Raw genomic sequence first — 16,442 nt, 5'->3', positions numbered from 1 at the left:
ACCCCAGTTGTTCATAATCCGAGACGTGGTCCCCTTTCTCCAAGGTGCCAAGAAATAACTTGAGGAACTTTCTAGAACAATGGACAGTCTGCAAAGGGATAAGAGCCAGGAGTTGACAGATTATATTCAGAACTAAGTTTTATTTAGAAAATAAAAATGCGACAAGTACAACAACCTCACTTCCGTGGGCACTGTAGATTGTTCACCCAACAGCTATTCTCTACCTCTCCCTTCCCAACAAACCCTTGTTTCGTTGAGGTGTCTACCTCTTCATCTCTTCTACTCACAGTCATGTGGTAAGGGTGCAGCTGATCCCATCCCCAACTGTATTGGTGGATCCTGGTTAATCTAAGCCAATCAGTTCATGGCATTCTTGGTGCGGTTATTCCTCTCTGTGATGTAAGAGACCATTGGATTGGAAGAAGGGACTTGTATTCCATGGCTAGGGAGAGATCCCTCTCTTTCTCCTGGTGCAGATGGACAAAGGAATCTGTTAAACCATTTGTGTCTGGCAGCCATTTTGTGATCATTTAGGAGAATCTGCCAGAGAAAGAAGCCAAGAAAGATGGGGGCAAACTGAATTATCAGTGATGTTCCTAAGAGTCAATGAACCCTAAAGGACATATTCCTTCCACAGATTAGTAATTAATTTCTTTTTGTTTCAACAGATTTGAACTGGAGTCTTTCTTATAGTTGAAAACATTCTATCTGATAAAGTAAAAACCCAGGGCAGGGAAGAACCCAATGAAACTAGTAAAGCAGGGAAAGCAGAAGCCTTGGGGATGGGGTTGTGGGAGATAAAAAATGTAATAACTGTGCATGTGCTTTGAATGTTAGGAAAGAAAGTGCCTTACGTATCTCTAGCGTTTTCTTCCTGAACATACACTGATCTGCTAAAATAAAAATTCCTTAGAATAGAAGTCTTCAATTTGCTATAAATCTAAAATACAAAATGCTTGCCCTTTTCTCTAAATGGTTCACTTGGGAAACACATTTTCCTGACTCAAGATACCATATTATTTAATGCATTTACTCAACAACTGCTCAGTAGACAAGAGTGAGCAAAAGTAAATAATTGGCCTTTCAGGCTAAACCTGGTGGCGGGAGAGAGAATTAATCCTCTCTCTGCAATATAAATGCAAACACTTGATGTTTAAATTGGTACTCCCAAAGCCCGGATGATTTGTTTAATCGTAAGTCTGAATGAACTGCCGAGAAGTAGTTGGAAATAATTAGAAGAGAAAGTTTTCTTGGCTGTCTTTCAAGATGGTCAGAAGAACGATCATGGAGGAAGAAAAATAAATTACGGTGTTCAATATCTCACAGGAGGTCAGCTGGTCATGTCAACGAACCTTCTTACCATCTGTTCTCTGTACTCTTAAGTGACCCCATGAGCATCATAATCATTTCATAAGTGTTTAAAGTTTCTCAGATAGGAAAGCTCATGTTCATTAAAAAAGCACATGGAAAACTTTGAAATTTTATTTTGTGTCTAAGAAATACATAGCTGGGACTGGTCTCTGGGTGCACAAGGTAGCAGAACAGTTCACTGAGTTCCAAAGGAAAGAAGCCTTACATCCCCCAAGAGAATCCAGGGTTTTCCTATTCTGTTCCCAGGCTCACTCAACTGTACACGTACAGGCAGAACCAATTTAAAAAGGGAGCATGTTCCAAAAGACTCCCGGTACATGGTTGTTTATTTCTACAGGAAAATGTGTTCCAGGTCCTAATGGTATATATGGTTCCCAGCCATATAAAAAGCCACATAAAAGCTTTTTGACACACAGTAATCCTCAAGGTGGGCTCCAGCTGTAGGTTATCAGTGTCTTTCTGGAACAACATGTCTCAGATGCCAGGGGGGTGGGTAACCCTAACTGGGAAGATGAGGAGTTGAAGGGCGGGAAAGGCAAAGACGTCCTTATTCTCTCCTTTTCTCCTTCAACCTCGCATTACCCGCGACTAGCAAATGCTCACTGTGGGACACGCGGTCACAATGGCTATATTTCTCATTTCTCCTTTCGCGATATGTACATATCGTGCACATGTTGTTTGAGCCCCCATGAGGCTCGGTCACCATCCCCACCATCTCTTCATTCCCCCCTCGGCATATGAGGTGCTATTTTATTGCTTATCCCAACGCATTCCACCTAAGCCCTTGCTACAAAAGAAATGAGAACGCCTAGGTCTTAGAGTTTCCAAATTTTAACTGGGAGAAGATGTAAAAGCATAAAACTTTAAAGTGTGATACACTGTGTTCCTATAATTGCCCTGATGTGTCCCTGAAGCTCCACGGTTTCATTCTTACACACGATTACTTATGTCTTTATGACTATAGTTTAATAGCTCGTGTGCGAATCTCTAAAGTCTGATATCAAGATGCATGACCTAATACAAGACGTGGGTGCCACATTCTCTAGTTGTGAGAAGTTCTCCAGGAGGTGAGGTTCGCCTACAAATACCAGACTTTCAATTGTTTGTGGGAACAGTGGGGAAAGAATGTAGGTAACAGGACCCCACCCTCCAAATGGCCCTAATGTAGGCACAAGATTGCATTTCGGGACCAGTATGGGTTCAGTAGGCTCTGTCTGCTTGAGAACTCCTCATGCGTGGTTTTATGTCTAATGAGGAAAAAATACACCCCAAAGTATTTTTCAAATGAACTGTTGGAAAATCACCCTGGCTTGAATCGAAGATGGCTTGCACATGACCTATTGCTGTGTATATACCTAATTTTACTGCCCGAACCCTCATCAGTTCCCAGTCTTTCCCGACAGACTGCCAGTCACGAATGTTCAAGTGCTCTTGAGAAACTTTGGAGGGGTTTTTCGAGAGGGCATTTTGCGAAGAGAGAGATCTTGCTAGATCCCAGGGGTGGTGTGGGCAAGCCGGCCTTGGCCTCTACATCCTCTGAGGCTTTTTCCAGCTAGCATCGCCTCACAGGCAGACCTTGAGGCCGAGGGCACAGAGAAGGAGATTTGCTCACCAAGCCGGGCATGTGATGGGATGACACGTCTCGACAGCTGGGGGAAGTGGCTTAACCCCTCACCCCCTTCCTCAGCCCCAAGAAAGCACAAAGCCATCTTCCCGGAATGGGGATTCCTTCTTCAAAGGATCTCACGCAGTTCAATTTTACAACTTTTTAGATCCAGCGGACCAAGGAGACTTCCTTTGCCCCAAGTAAATATTTCCACAAATAACTTCTTCTACGTAGGCCACAGATTGCTCAAATTGGTCATATATATATTTTTTTGCTTAGAAACAGTCTTTGTGCAAGACTTCAGGATGAAACACACACCTTGCCTGCAAGTTGCTTCAAATGATGTTTCTTTCAACAATCCTTACATTGTCTAGAGAGGGGCTCCGATCCTCCAGTTAAAATGAGAGATAAAGCGTGGAGTTTTAAAACTCTGCTGTAAATAAAGAGTGGTTAAGTAAAGCTAAAAGGCCCTTAACGAACCAAGCCGTGCCTTCGGCTTAAAAGGGCCGCTACATTTTCATCTCTAAGACTTTTCCTCAGGCATAAAGAACAGTGGTGTCCTCTCCAGCAGACTCCTGAGGGAAAACCTGGTTGGGGGAGGGGAGAAAAAGTGATTGGACTGAAGAGGCAAAGAAGAAAAGTGGAGGGCTGCACGAGAAAAAAAAAAAAAAATTAAGCCTGGAAAGTAACATTTACGAGGAAAATCAGAATACTTCCTAATCTGGAGTTATCCCAAGAAAAACAAATGACCGCATATACATCCATGTTTTAAGGGTTTGATAGACAGTTTTAGGGGCACCTGGGTGGCTCAGTCTGTCGGGTGTCCGACTTCGGCTCAGGTCTGCTCTCACCATTTGTGGGTTCGAGCCCCGCATCGGGCTCTGTGCTGACAGCTCGGAGCCTGAAACCTGCTGCAGATTCTGTGTGTGTCTCTCTTTCTGCCCCTCCCTTGCTCGTTCTCTGTCTCTCTCTGTCTCTCAAAAACAAACATTAAAAAAATTTTTAAAAAGAAATATTGGATAATGAAATGTCTTGGAGTTTTAAAATTTACTCTGCAATAGTCTTCACACTCAGAACTAGGGACAAAGAAATTTGGGCTAATCATGTACGATAGAGGCACCTACCTGGGTGTAAATATCTCTATATTTCAAACCAATTCAGCGTATTGATTTCTTATGAATGAATGTGAAATTTCTTAATCACGTATCAAAAAAGTTTGTGAATAGTTATGTATCAGGCACCAGCCTAGATACGATGCGTAAGACCTAGTTCAGCCTTTGAATTACCTCAGTCCATTAGAGCAGGAATTAACAGCTCTCGAGAAGGCATCTCAAGACGCATTTTTAAGATCGCAAGGCAGCATCACATAATTAAAATTGCTAAATGCATTGTTCGCAGTCTAACTGATACCGCAGCTTTGAGGAGCAGGCAGATAAAATCAGTTCAGAGTAATTTAAACAGGAGGAGGAATTTGAACTGAGTTTAAAAGGAGAGATAAGGTCCAGATAATAGTGTTACTGCTACTACCCTCCAGCTCCGTTTGAGAGCCTGCCAGGGGCCAGGCTCTCACTACAGTTGGCACTGAACACGCACTCTCTAGACTCACAGTTAAACTGAAGTGAGTTTACGGCCGTGATTTCACAGATGAAATTGGCAAAACACTTGCCCGAGGTCCCAGGGAAGAGAGAAGGAGAGATACGCACCCAGGTCCCGCTGACCCCAGAGCCCCCTGTGCTTCTTGCAGACCAAGTCCAAGGAACGGAGAGGGTTCTGAGTGGTACAAAACACAGTTTTCTGGAAGAGTTGACTTCAAGATGACATGTTTAGAAAGGTCAGATTTTACAGAGCAAGCAACACGTCATTGTGAATGTTAGACCAGACACCCGACATAATTAACCCAAGACGTTGGGCAGACCAGGCTGGTGGGCAGAAGCAGCAGGAGGTTTGCAAGTTCAGAAAAACGAGAGAAAGAGAATCTGGTCCTTCTGCCCCAAGGTGGCAACACGGGCTCGCAGCATAGCCAGGCTGTGGGTGGCATTTCACATGTCACAGAAGCAAAGAAGATATTAGACTTGGGGTTGTACCCAGGTATTTATACTTGTCCTATTTCAAAAATTGCTAATTTGGGGGCGCCTTGGTGGCTCAGTCGGTTAAGCGTCCGACTCTGGCTCAGGTCATGATCTCACGGTCCGTGAGTTCAAGCCCCACGTCGGGCTCTGTGCTGACAGCACAGAGCTTGGAGCCTGCTTCGGATTCTGTGTCTCCTTCTCTCTCTGCCCCTCCCCTGCTCATGCTCTGTCTCTGTCTGTCCATAATAAATAAACGTTAAAAAAAAATTTTTTTTAATTACTAATTTTGTGACTTTGGGCAATGACTTAAATTTCTGAGAGTTTCAGTGTCCTAACATGGGAAGTTCAATTCATGATAATAACTGCACAAAGCTAAAAGAATTAAGTAAGAAAAAGTACAGACAGCTGACCCTTGAACAACGTGAGGGTCAGTGCCCTTAACCCGCCCCCGATGCAGCTGAAAATCGGTATGTAACTTTGGACTCCCCTCAAAACTTAGCTACCAATAGCCTACTGTTGACCAGAAGACTTACTGATAACATAAGCATTCGATTAACATATATTGTATACATGTATTATATACTGTAGTCTTACAATAAAATCTTCTTCAGGCTCTTTAATGCGGTCAAATCATGGGGGCATGGGTTCCAGGGTACATGAGTCGCCAAAAAAGCCCCCCCCCCCCACAAAAGCACACTCTCTTCTTACAATAAAGTAAACTAGAGGAAAGAAAATCTTATTAAGGAAATCATAAGGCAAATACATTTACAGGGCTGTACTGTATTTAGTGAAAAAAATCCATGTGGACGTGGGCCCGTGCAGTTCAAACCTGTGTGGTTCAAGGGCTAAATGTAGTGCACAGTGTGTGATAAATACTCAAGTGATCAGCGTTTCCCTTTATGAAGGGCTGTGGAAATGGAAAAGAAGGATGAAACAGATGGTGAGGAAAATTTAGTGAGATCTGGTGACAAATTAGGTATTGGGGGACGGGGAGGGGGCGGGGAGGAGGGAAAGAAATGTCAAACGTGCATTAAAAAGGAGAAGCACGCACAAAAATATCTTCATCTCCTCAAATAGGATTTAGAAGTTAGTTGGAGAAATAACTGACCTTGGAGGTGACTGGGAGCTCCCCAACTGGAAACACCCAGGAAAGAGAGTCAGTGCTGAGGCAGAGGGCTTAGAAATAAAAGGGAAAACAGAGAAACACGATTTGTCGGTCATCTGGCTAAGAGCCTGGTGGCTCCAATATTCCATCTACGAGGACCTGTGAAATTGGTCCACTCCGTTTTCCTCTGAATGACCACGCTTTAGAAATCAAAGAAATATATATGAAGTTACAACATTTTAAGAAGCCAGATTCCACTTTTTTTCTTTTTTTAAGACAAAGAATATTAAAAGAAAATACTCTACTTAATGCAGGACTTAAGATCAATTGCAACTCTGTGTCTTTCAAATTTAAAACACAATGATTGCTTTAATGCCCAACTTAACTTTAAAAAGTCTTTATCACGAATGTAATCTTCCTCCAGAACAGGCTTCCCTTATGGCCCAGAACAGCCATGACGGTGTCGGGCAATAAAACACACACTTCTAACAGCATGCGGATCTTGGAAAATGCAATTGAAATCGAGATGCCTGGGGTCTGGAACGGGAAGAAAGGGGCCGAGGCAGAGGTGATGGTGAGAGCAACATTACGCAGTCCGCATGAACGCAGGCCTTGATGACTGCCGGCCATGGTGGATAATTCTGACTTCTTAAGCCTGGTGAGTCTGGTCCAGGGTGTCTCAAATATTAAAACTAGCTGTCTGTTCCAGACACTGGATTCATTATCTACAGCTGTTGAAAGCAGATCTGGCACCACTGGGCGCATCTGGTTCTTCTGACATTTTAGGTGACAGCTTTTCCGTGCCCATTAGATGTTCCCCGGGTAAGCCCCTGGTGGGCCCATCCTAGGTAGATTTTCAGCTGCAGATGTTAAGAGCATGAAACCTCCAATAATCCTGCGTGACCCCATCCTTCATGGGGATATGATGCTCCATCTGGTTTCTAAAATACAACAATTACCTGCACCTCGCCTTATGATAAGTGAACAACTTATGAACCTTAATGTATCTAAAGCATAGCTTTGAAACACAGAAAGGAAAAGCTGACAGAATTAAAAGGAAACACTGACAATTCACTAACACAGTGAGAGCTCTAAAGCAGCCCTCTCAGAACATGACAGGGAAAAAAAGTGGGAAAAAAGTAAGGATACTGATGATGTGAATAACAATTAAACAGTTTTGACTTAACCGATAACTTCATACTCAACCAACAAAAAAGAAGCATCATTTTCAAAGACAGAGAACATACCAAAGTGAACAAATTAAAAAAAAATTTTTTTTATGGTTTATTTATTTTTGAGAGAGACAGAGACAGAATGTGAGTGGGTTAGGGGCAGAGAGAGAGGGAGACACAGAATCGGAAGCAGGCTCCAGGCTCTGAGCTGTCAGCACAGAGCCCGACGCAGGGCTTGAACTCATGAGCTGTGCGATCACGACCTGAGCCGAAGTCGGACGCTCAACTGACTGAGCCCCCCAGAAGTGAACAATTTATACGGGAAGTACATCTCTTCGGATCACATTTCTAAGCTCTTCGGTAAAATACATTTCTGATGCCACTCTTTATCACATACTGCTTCACAGAAAGGTTATTTGTTAGTTGTGTCTTACAACTTCTCCAAGGGCAGAAGCCTTTTCTTCTCGCCTTGGTACCCTTCACAATGCGGGGTGCTTTGTACTTCACGTTTCACGCAAAGTACGCCTTCACTTATGAAACGATCCTGAAACAGATCACCTTTAACAATGTATCAATTACGACTCGGGTTAAGGAATTTTACGCCACTTCCAGGAAATGTGTTCACATAAGGAGCCCATCGGAATCTATCACATGTTATTAGACTGGACGTAGGGTAATAGTGAAGGATCTAAGGCAACCTTCTTCCACATTAGAATTTCAGATGACCGGACATCATCTTTGCCGATCCTTGAGCCAGTGGCTTAGCTAAATGCTTTCAAGGTGCTCCACAAGTTTCAGACACGGAACCTTCGGGTCTCTCTGAGGGGAATGCGGAAGGTGAGGGATCTCTAATGAGCAGACACGAGGCCTGGCCCCTTTACCGGGTATGGAGATGGGGCGCCCCAAGCTGGCGTGCAGGGCTTCGTGGTCCAGAAGCGTCGGCTCTCCAAGCTCCTCCTACGGGGACAGGTCACAATTCTGGCTTCAGTTGTTTCTCTATTTCTTTCTACAAGCAATTTCTGTGTTTGTGTTCCCACACTTGGCCTTGCGTCTGTATTCACCAAACTACCTTCCACAGAACAACACGGTTAACAGGTTAAAAAAAAAAAACCCTATAAGGCCGGGCCAGGTGGAGGCTGTGGGGAGAGGTCCATGCTCAAGTTTGAGAAAGCCTGCCCATAGCACCTCCTTGAAGACATGGAACTTAGAGCAGCGTGGTAAAGGCTCTGTAGAAAGAGGAACTCATCAACCTTGCTCAAACCCCAGCTATTTCACCGTGAAGCCCCCTGCCCCCACCCCCCCCTTGTTTTTGACGGAAACCTATTGCCATAATTCCACAAAATTGAGGTCATACTGTCCTGAGAATCCCCTAATGCTCCATGCCAGGAACAGCAACTAGTTCCTCATTCCAAAGGTCATCCTTTCATGAGAAAACAAGGACTTTTTTTTTTTAAACTAATATCGTCTTTTTTTCTCAAGAATAGCTGGGGACCCTGTCATACCTTTCCCTAATGACACAGATCTGCAGCGAGAAAGTCTTCCCTGTCCACTCTCTCCTCACCCCTTAATCTCTACCCCAGCTTAAGCTATGCAAACTTCTGGCGATACTTTCAAAAAATATTTTGAAATTTTTGATCGTGGCAAAATACACATAACATAAAATTTGCCATCTTAGCCATTTTTAAGTGTATAGTCCCATCGTGTGGGGCACATTTCACGTTGTCGGTGCAGCCGATCTCAACAACTCCGTAATAGGAGATACTTTTTTTTTTTTAATGTTTATTTTTGAGAGAGACAGAGTGTGAGCAGGGGAAGGGCAGAGAGAGAGGGAGACACAGAATCTGAAGCAGGCTCCAGGCTCCGAGCTGTCAGCACAGAGCCCGATGCGGGACTCAAACCCATGAACCACGAGATCGTGACCTGAGCCAAAGTCAGACACTCAACAGACTGAGTCACCCAGGCGCCCCAATAGGAGATACTTTTTTTTTTTTAACGTTTTTTTTTTAAATTTATTTTTGAGACAGAGAGACAGAGCATGAATGGGGGAGGGGCAGAGAGAGAAGGAGACACAGAATCGGAAGCAGGCTCCAGGCTCTGAGCCATCAGCCCAGAGCCCGACGCAGGGCTCGAACTCACGGACCGTGAGATCGTGACCTGAGCTGAAGTCGGATGCTTAACCGACTGAGCCACCCAGGCACCCCAGGAGATACTTTTTAGTGGAGGAGAGATGCCCAATGCTTGGGCAGAGTCAAATCTGTACATCTTTCTGAGTGCTGTAATTTTGTGCTATGTTTTTGTAACCACTATATTTAGCTATAACACCTTTAATCTTTGATGACACACTAAAAAAATCATTTTTATGACACCGCACGTCAAGAGATACCCAGGGGATTTTGCAGTGGACAAAGCAGAAGGAAAGCATCTCGATGACTTTTTAAAGATCCCATCCTGCGTGAAGCACTGTCCTCCAGCACTGGGCCAAGAGTTCCGCTGGATGGTTATATGATTAGCAGTGTGTAGTTCAATACAAGTTATTTATTCGCAGCGCGAATCATTTACGCTGCAGCCACTGGTGAGCCTTCTATTAGCTGCCATCCAACAAATCTATCAGCCTGAGTAACACTCTTACAGGGCCTTGGGAACACAGTGGCGAGGACACCCGCGGGACACGGAAGGACTAAACAGCTGATCCCTCCCCGAGCATGCCTGAATTGTACTGTTTGTAAGTCCTGGGGGTAATAAGCCTCAATATTCAATCCCACAAAGCCCTCAGCTCCAGGACTGTACACTTTGGACGTACCACAGAAGCAGCTGGTGACCTGGGTTCAATGCGTGTGCATCATGCACCTGCTCACGTAAGGGCAGTAAGAGTCATCGTGTGGGGACGGGAGACACGAGGGATGTCTACCCTCCAGAGAAGAGCGCGACCCCCCTGCAGGCCCCTCAGGAGCCATCACGGCAGCGCTTAGTGATGGCAAATCTGGCACAGGAGACACACCACGTCTAGTCTTCAGGATCTTCGCTAGAAACCGCCCCACTATCCTGCACCCCCACTTGACCTCAGAAGGGGCTCGGAAACTGCTAGCACGAGCAGTAAAGGTCAGGACACTCAAGCACCCCGGCGCCTGGTGCAGGCGTTAGAATATTTAGTTGGCATCTTTCTGCTCTTTGGACAGCTCCATACTGTGCACTCCTAACGGCAGCTCTGTCCCAACATACCTTCATCAGAGGGCGGGTAGGACCCTGGACAAGAACACAATGAGAATAAAATGCAGGGGCAAGTTTGTTCAGGAAAAAAAAAAAATTACGGGGGTGCCTGGAAGGCTCAATCGGTTAAGCATCCGACTCTTGATTTCGATTCAGATCGTGATCTTGCAGTGCATGGGTTCAAGCCCCACATCAAGCTCTGTGCTGGCGGCGTGGAAACTGCTTGCGATTCTCTCTCTCTGCACCTCCCCTGCTTGTTCTCTCTCTCTCTCTCTCAAAATAAATAAATATTCAAATCTTTAAAAAAAAAAAAAAGAAAGAAAATGTACACGTGGGTTTGTATAATGCATATATTTGGGGGGGCTGCTTTAAAATGCAGTCTTGAAGCTGAATCTCTCTCTCTCTCTCTTACACACACGCGCACACTCATGGCACGTGGACAGAAAAATAACGCATTCCAGTTCTCCTCGGGTCAATAAACCATGCGAAATAGGGCCACGCTCCTCTGACTTTTCAGTAAACCAGGACCACCTCACCAAGTGCTATTAATTAAAGTCAGTTGATTCTGTTTATACCTCTAGATTTACGTCTCCAATAGCTGGGGCGAGGGGCACCTTTCTCTAGAATTCTCTTGCTTTCCTGACTTCATCTGATTAAGTGGTACCCCCCCCCCCCCCACTGGCTTGCTCATGTAGAGAGGACAGCTCTTATGTAGTTGGCCGGTAACAGTCTGGTAGATGACAATTTTATATTAACGTGCAATGTCCATTTTTGTGTGTGCATGCCCGGATGCTTGCCGGTCTAAGGAGGAGAGGGCTAGCAGTCCGCTTACACGCCCAAAGCAATTTCAGAATATGGTTTTTCTAAAGGAGGACGTTAGCCCATTCATTCTTTGGGCAAATATTTGAGCTTCTTTTTTACGTCTGGCTTTTTCTCGAACAAACTAGCAACGAACAAAAGAGACAAAGATCCTAGCTCTCAGGTAGTTTATCTTTGAGCGAGTTGCCTATTTTGAAAAAAAAAGTTCTCCAGACATGCAATGCGCTTACTTTAAGATCAACAAGTGACTTTCAGGAGGTATTCTAGACACAATGTATATAGTCAGTACCGTTGAAGACTAACAGAATTATTTTCTCTAAAACCAGATCCGGGCTTCAGACACAAACAAAACCAGATCCGCCACGGCCATTGAGAATGGTGTGCACCTGGTAACAGACATGAGCGGCTACGGAAGGAGGAAAATTCTAGACTCCTGTGGCAGCAAGGAGGCTGGCTGAGCCACCGGGCTCGGGAACACACACCCCTTGGGCAAAACGCTTGTCCGACACAGACCACAGCTTCCGGAGTCAAGTCTTGCTTTCCCTTTCCTTATTTTTCTGTATCATATTATAAAGCTAACAGAGTATCGGTGGGTCTCTCGAGGGAAAAATATGGATTTTATTCCAGAGAAACAGCACCGATAGTCACAGCTCCTACGCCTAACAACACGATACTTTTCTCTGCAGCGAGAACCGTGTCCCTCGCTGATGAGCAGACGAGTCCGCGGACTCATTCACAGAGAAGACGATCATTTCTAAAACAGAAATAATTACTTCTCTCCCAAAAAAGAAAGAAAAATGCATTCGAGTGATGGGGTCTCACATATGCAGAGGGCGCCTGACGGTGACTCAGACTTCTGTGGGCACTCTGGCCCCTTCCTCCATAAGAAATGCCAAAAGTGACACTTTACAACTGCGTTGTTACAAAGAAAAACGTCATCCGGCCCAAGCTTCATTATCCTATATTCACCATTGCATTCACTTATCTCCTGCTTTGAAAAAGAAATTAAAATGAAAACATTTTCACGGGCCTTTAAAAATATCAGGGATCCGGGCACCGTGCCTAAGAAATAAGTCAGCTCTGGACTACCGACTCTTGATTTTTTTTTTTTTTTAATTTTTTTTTTTTCAACGTTTATTTATTTTTGGGACAGAGAGAGACAGAGCATGAATGGGGGAGGGGCAGAGAGAGAGGGAGACACAGAATCGGAAGCAGGCTCCAGGCTCTGAGCCATCAGCCCAGAGCCCGACGCGGACCGTGAGATCGTGACCTGGTTGAAGTCGGACGCTTAACCGACTGCGCCACCCAGGCGCCCCCGGACTCTTGATTTTTAAACTCTTCAGCGTCCCACCGTAAGTTAGGCAAAGGAACTTCTGGGACTTTGTGGCCAGCAATGAAGATCGGCGGCAAGAAAACCATTGTTTTTACCAGTTAACAAAACACTGATGAATTCTGAACTCTGACACAGCAAAGTCATCTTGACTCCATTAAAATACCATTTGTCTTTGTAATCACTTTGAGTACTTCAAGAAGAATAATGCAGTGTATCAAACATTTATGATTCCAATAAAGCATTCTTATTTTGCTAGTTAAAGGCAACAAAACTCTAACCCAGGGCTGCATTTACGCTTTTAATTTTGTCTTTTATTTTACTGTTTGGTTAAAAAAAGAAAGAAAGAAAGAAAGAGGCCTGATGTAACACTGAAAGTCTAAACCGATGAGTTAAAAATGATAATGCAGTGCTTAGTGCACTGCGTTTCTTCACCTATTCCTAGCGTCCTGGTGAGCCCTTGATATGTCATCGAGCAACATCAGCATTCCGGGTCCTGACATATAGCTTATCATGTGGGTAGGGAATGATCCAGTACTTAGGAAAGAAGCAGGGTGAAATAACTGTCTAGAACTGAAAAAAGAAAAAAAAAGGCATACTCTTTCCTTCCTTCCCTTTTAGCATTCTTTGTGGTTTTTCAAATACTACCACCACACAGGTAGATTGAGATTTAAAACCTTCCAGAAAAACCCAAAGTCAAAAGGACAAAGAGAGCTTTTCTAGCCCATAAAAGGCGTTTAAAATAACCTAAAAGGCCAACTCATTAACAGCTGAAGGCCAAGGGGAAGAAGTGACTTCAAACTGAGTCACACAATAGTTACTCTCCCGGACTCCATTCTTATTCTTCATGTATGTATGCATGCGTGCGTGCGTGCGTGCGCGTGCGTGCGTGTGTGTAAAGTATGCGTCTCCTTTCATATTTTATCCCGTGGTGACCATGCTTGTTATTCTGGCTTACAAAATAGTTAAAAGCAAGAACAATTTTGCCTACAGCGTACTTATACAAAAGTACCTAACAAACCTAAATTATGAATATATTAGTTTTGTAGCATGTTTCATACTCGAGTAGCAAAAAAAAGAAGATTGCTCACTTTTACAGGTGAAGCTTTTCCAGTGGCTGCACGCAGACTCCCAATAACCGTCTTCACCTGTAGAGGAGACACAAAAATGAACTTCTTTCTTATTGCTTTTCCAGAATTATCTTGGCAGAACATGGATGAAACAGCAGGGCTAATTCTAAGTGGCAGAAGGAACACGGGCGGCAAAAAGCCAGCATTTTCTGAGGAAAATGCCACATCTATGCTACTGGTCTATGCTAGACGTATCCCAATAAGCATAACGATTTAATTAAAAAACAAAAACTTACAAGATATGGTATTAGGAAAGTTACTGATGTTCCATCCTTGATTGTCCCTTTCCCTTAAAGTACTCATAAAATTAAAGATGTGAACTTTAACTAGCACTAAAAACTAAGTTCAATGACCTGCCTGAAGCCGGGAAGGATGTCCCCTTCCTGGAGGAGAGATGAAACCCTGAGGGGCAGGAGGACAACGGATGGTTCTCCTCAGTCTCGGCCACAGTGTCCCTATCTCTGAAGTACAAGTCGTCCGCAGGACGAACAACTTTCTAAACTATTTATTTTTTTTCAACGTTTATTTATTTTTGGGACAGAGAGAGACAGAGCATGAACGGGGGAGGGGCAGAGAGAGAGGGAGACACAGAATCGGAAACAGGCTCCAGGCTCCGAGCCATCAGCCCAGAGCCCGACGCGGGGCTCGAACCCACGGACCGCGAGATCGTGACCTGGCTGAAGTCGGATGCTTAACCGACTGCGCCACCCAGGCGCCCCATGGACGAACAACTTTCGAAGGCTGTGGCCACTCTATCCCTGAGTTCCTCTCCATGGCTATATCCCATAATTCCTCTCACTTTCCACCTCTGCAAAGTAGTTGGGATGGGGGTGGAAATTCACAGAGGTGATATTTACATCTGGTGAAATTTGGGGTGGCTTTTTTTCTGGTCACTATTTTTGAAAAGAAGGAACCACGACATTTCTGTGTCTGTCGAGTTGTGTGTGTGTGTGTGTGTGTGTGTGTGTGTGTTGTGTGTTGTGTGTTGTGTGTTTTAAATCTAGTTATTTTTGAGAGTGAGAGAGTCAGAGACAGAATGCGAGTGGGTTAGGGGCAGAGAGAGAGAGGGAGGCACAGAATCCGAAGCGGGCTCCAGGCCCTGAGATGTCAGCACAGGGCCCGACGCGGGGCTCGAACTCACAAACTGCAAGATCCTGACCTGAGCCGAAGTCAGACGCCCAACTGACGGAACCACCCAGGCGCCCCCATGTCTATAGAGTTTTAAAGGACAAACCAATTGTGCTTAGGAATTTATCAGCTGGATATCTTCACGATAAAAACTTCAAAATATTCCAGTTGACTGAGAGGGACGCATCAAAATAAAAAGCTAAGAGCGAAAAAGTAGTCATGGTAGCACTGGTGGAAAGTGTTACGAGCAGGCAAACAGGGACTGAAGTATGCTAAGTATCCTAAAAACAGTCCAAATAGAGTGAAAACTGTAAACATTTTTGAAAAGGCATCTAAAAAAACTTTAATGATTAGCTCCATCTAAGTCAGAAGTCCTAGATCCTGTTATAAAACAAAACAAAACAAAACAACAACTGGGGAGTGAATAGGATATATAGTGAAAGCGAGCCCACTTTACTTTGTCTATGAGGCATAAAAAATGTGGTTTTCCTTATGGCACCAGTGACTGGTTGTGGGGTTTTATTGTTTGTTTGTTTTTGTTTTTAAATTGGACAGAACAAAGAAAGGAAATATGTATTTACACTTAGTTAAGTTTGAAAATAGTAAGAAATAAATAGAAGATGAAAAAGGCAGAAATAAACATAAAGCAGGAATTTGTGATTTCGATATTTAAAAAGCAGACACTGGTTCATTACAGAATGAAATAACTCATAGATTTCAGGCAATAATCTCATCTTACAATCCAACATGAAATTAGAATTACTAAAGGAGGGGCGCCTGGGTGGCTCAGTCGGTTGAGCGTCCGACTTCAGCCAGGTCACGATCTCGCGGTCCGTGAGTTCGAGCCCCGCGTCGGGCTCTGGGCTGATGGCTCGGAGCCTGGAGCCTGCTTCCGATTCTGTGTCTCCCTCTCTCTCTGCCCCTCCCCCGTTCATGCTCTGTCTCTCTCTGTCTCAAAAATAAATAAATGTTAAAAAAAAATTAAAAAAAAAAAAGAATTACTAAAGGAATATATCACTGACATGGAAGTGATTCAGAATTGAGTGTTACATAAAAATATCATTGTGAATAATTTAACATCTCAATACAAACAGTTTTCTCAGATGGCACTTAATTATTAAAACTGAACCAGAAATATAAAAGCTACAAAACTGATAAGGGTTTACTACAAGGAGTAAATAATTTCCAAACTACATAGAAAGCTTTGAGGATACAGAACAGACGAGGATCCCTAGTTTTTTGGGTGAAGCTAGTACAAGCCTGATGACCAAACTTGAGAAGACACAGAGAGAAGAAGCTCGTTTAACTTAGAAAAATAACACAGAGGAGTACTAAATCAAGGGCTCAGAAAACTCAATTTCTAGTATATGAAGACAGCGACACAATAATAGAAATTGGGCTTATTTTAGAAATGTTATTGATGGGGCGCCTGGGTGGCGCAGTCGGTGAAGCCTCCGACTTCAGCCAGGTCACGATCTTGCGGTCTGTGAGTTCGAGCCCCGCGT

The 16,442-nt window shown here is 44.0% G+C and overlaps 1 protein-coding gene across 2 annotated transcripts in view; it reads right to left on the bottom strand.

The window, feature by feature from the left end:
* Positions 1 to 16,442, bottom strand: part of PLEKHG1 (pleckstrin homology and RhoGEF domain containing G1) — a 234,887-nt gene that overhangs the window by 164,562 nt on the left and 53,883 nt on the right. The window contains exon 2 of one of the 2 annotated variants that reach the window (XM_086708119.1): positions 13,771 to 13,827. The exons of the other annotated variant lie outside the window; for it this stretch is intronic. The gene's annotated coding sequence lies outside the window, so the exon portion shown is untranslated. The remainder of the gene's footprint in view (positions 1 to 13,770; positions 13,828 to 16,442) is intronic. 2 annotated transcript variants of the gene reach the window in all.

Source organism: Puma concolor, chromosome B2, assembly GCF_028749965.1.
Source record: "Puma concolor isolate L17-30 chromosome B2, mPumCon1.1.hap2, whole genome shotgun sequence".
NCBI classification, from domain to species: domain Eukaryota; kingdom Metazoa; phylum Chordata; class Mammalia; order Carnivora; family Felidae; genus Puma; species Puma concolor.
The sequence above is the reverse complement of the archived record's forward strand: the minus strand, read 5'-3'. Positions and strand labels throughout refer to the sequence as shown.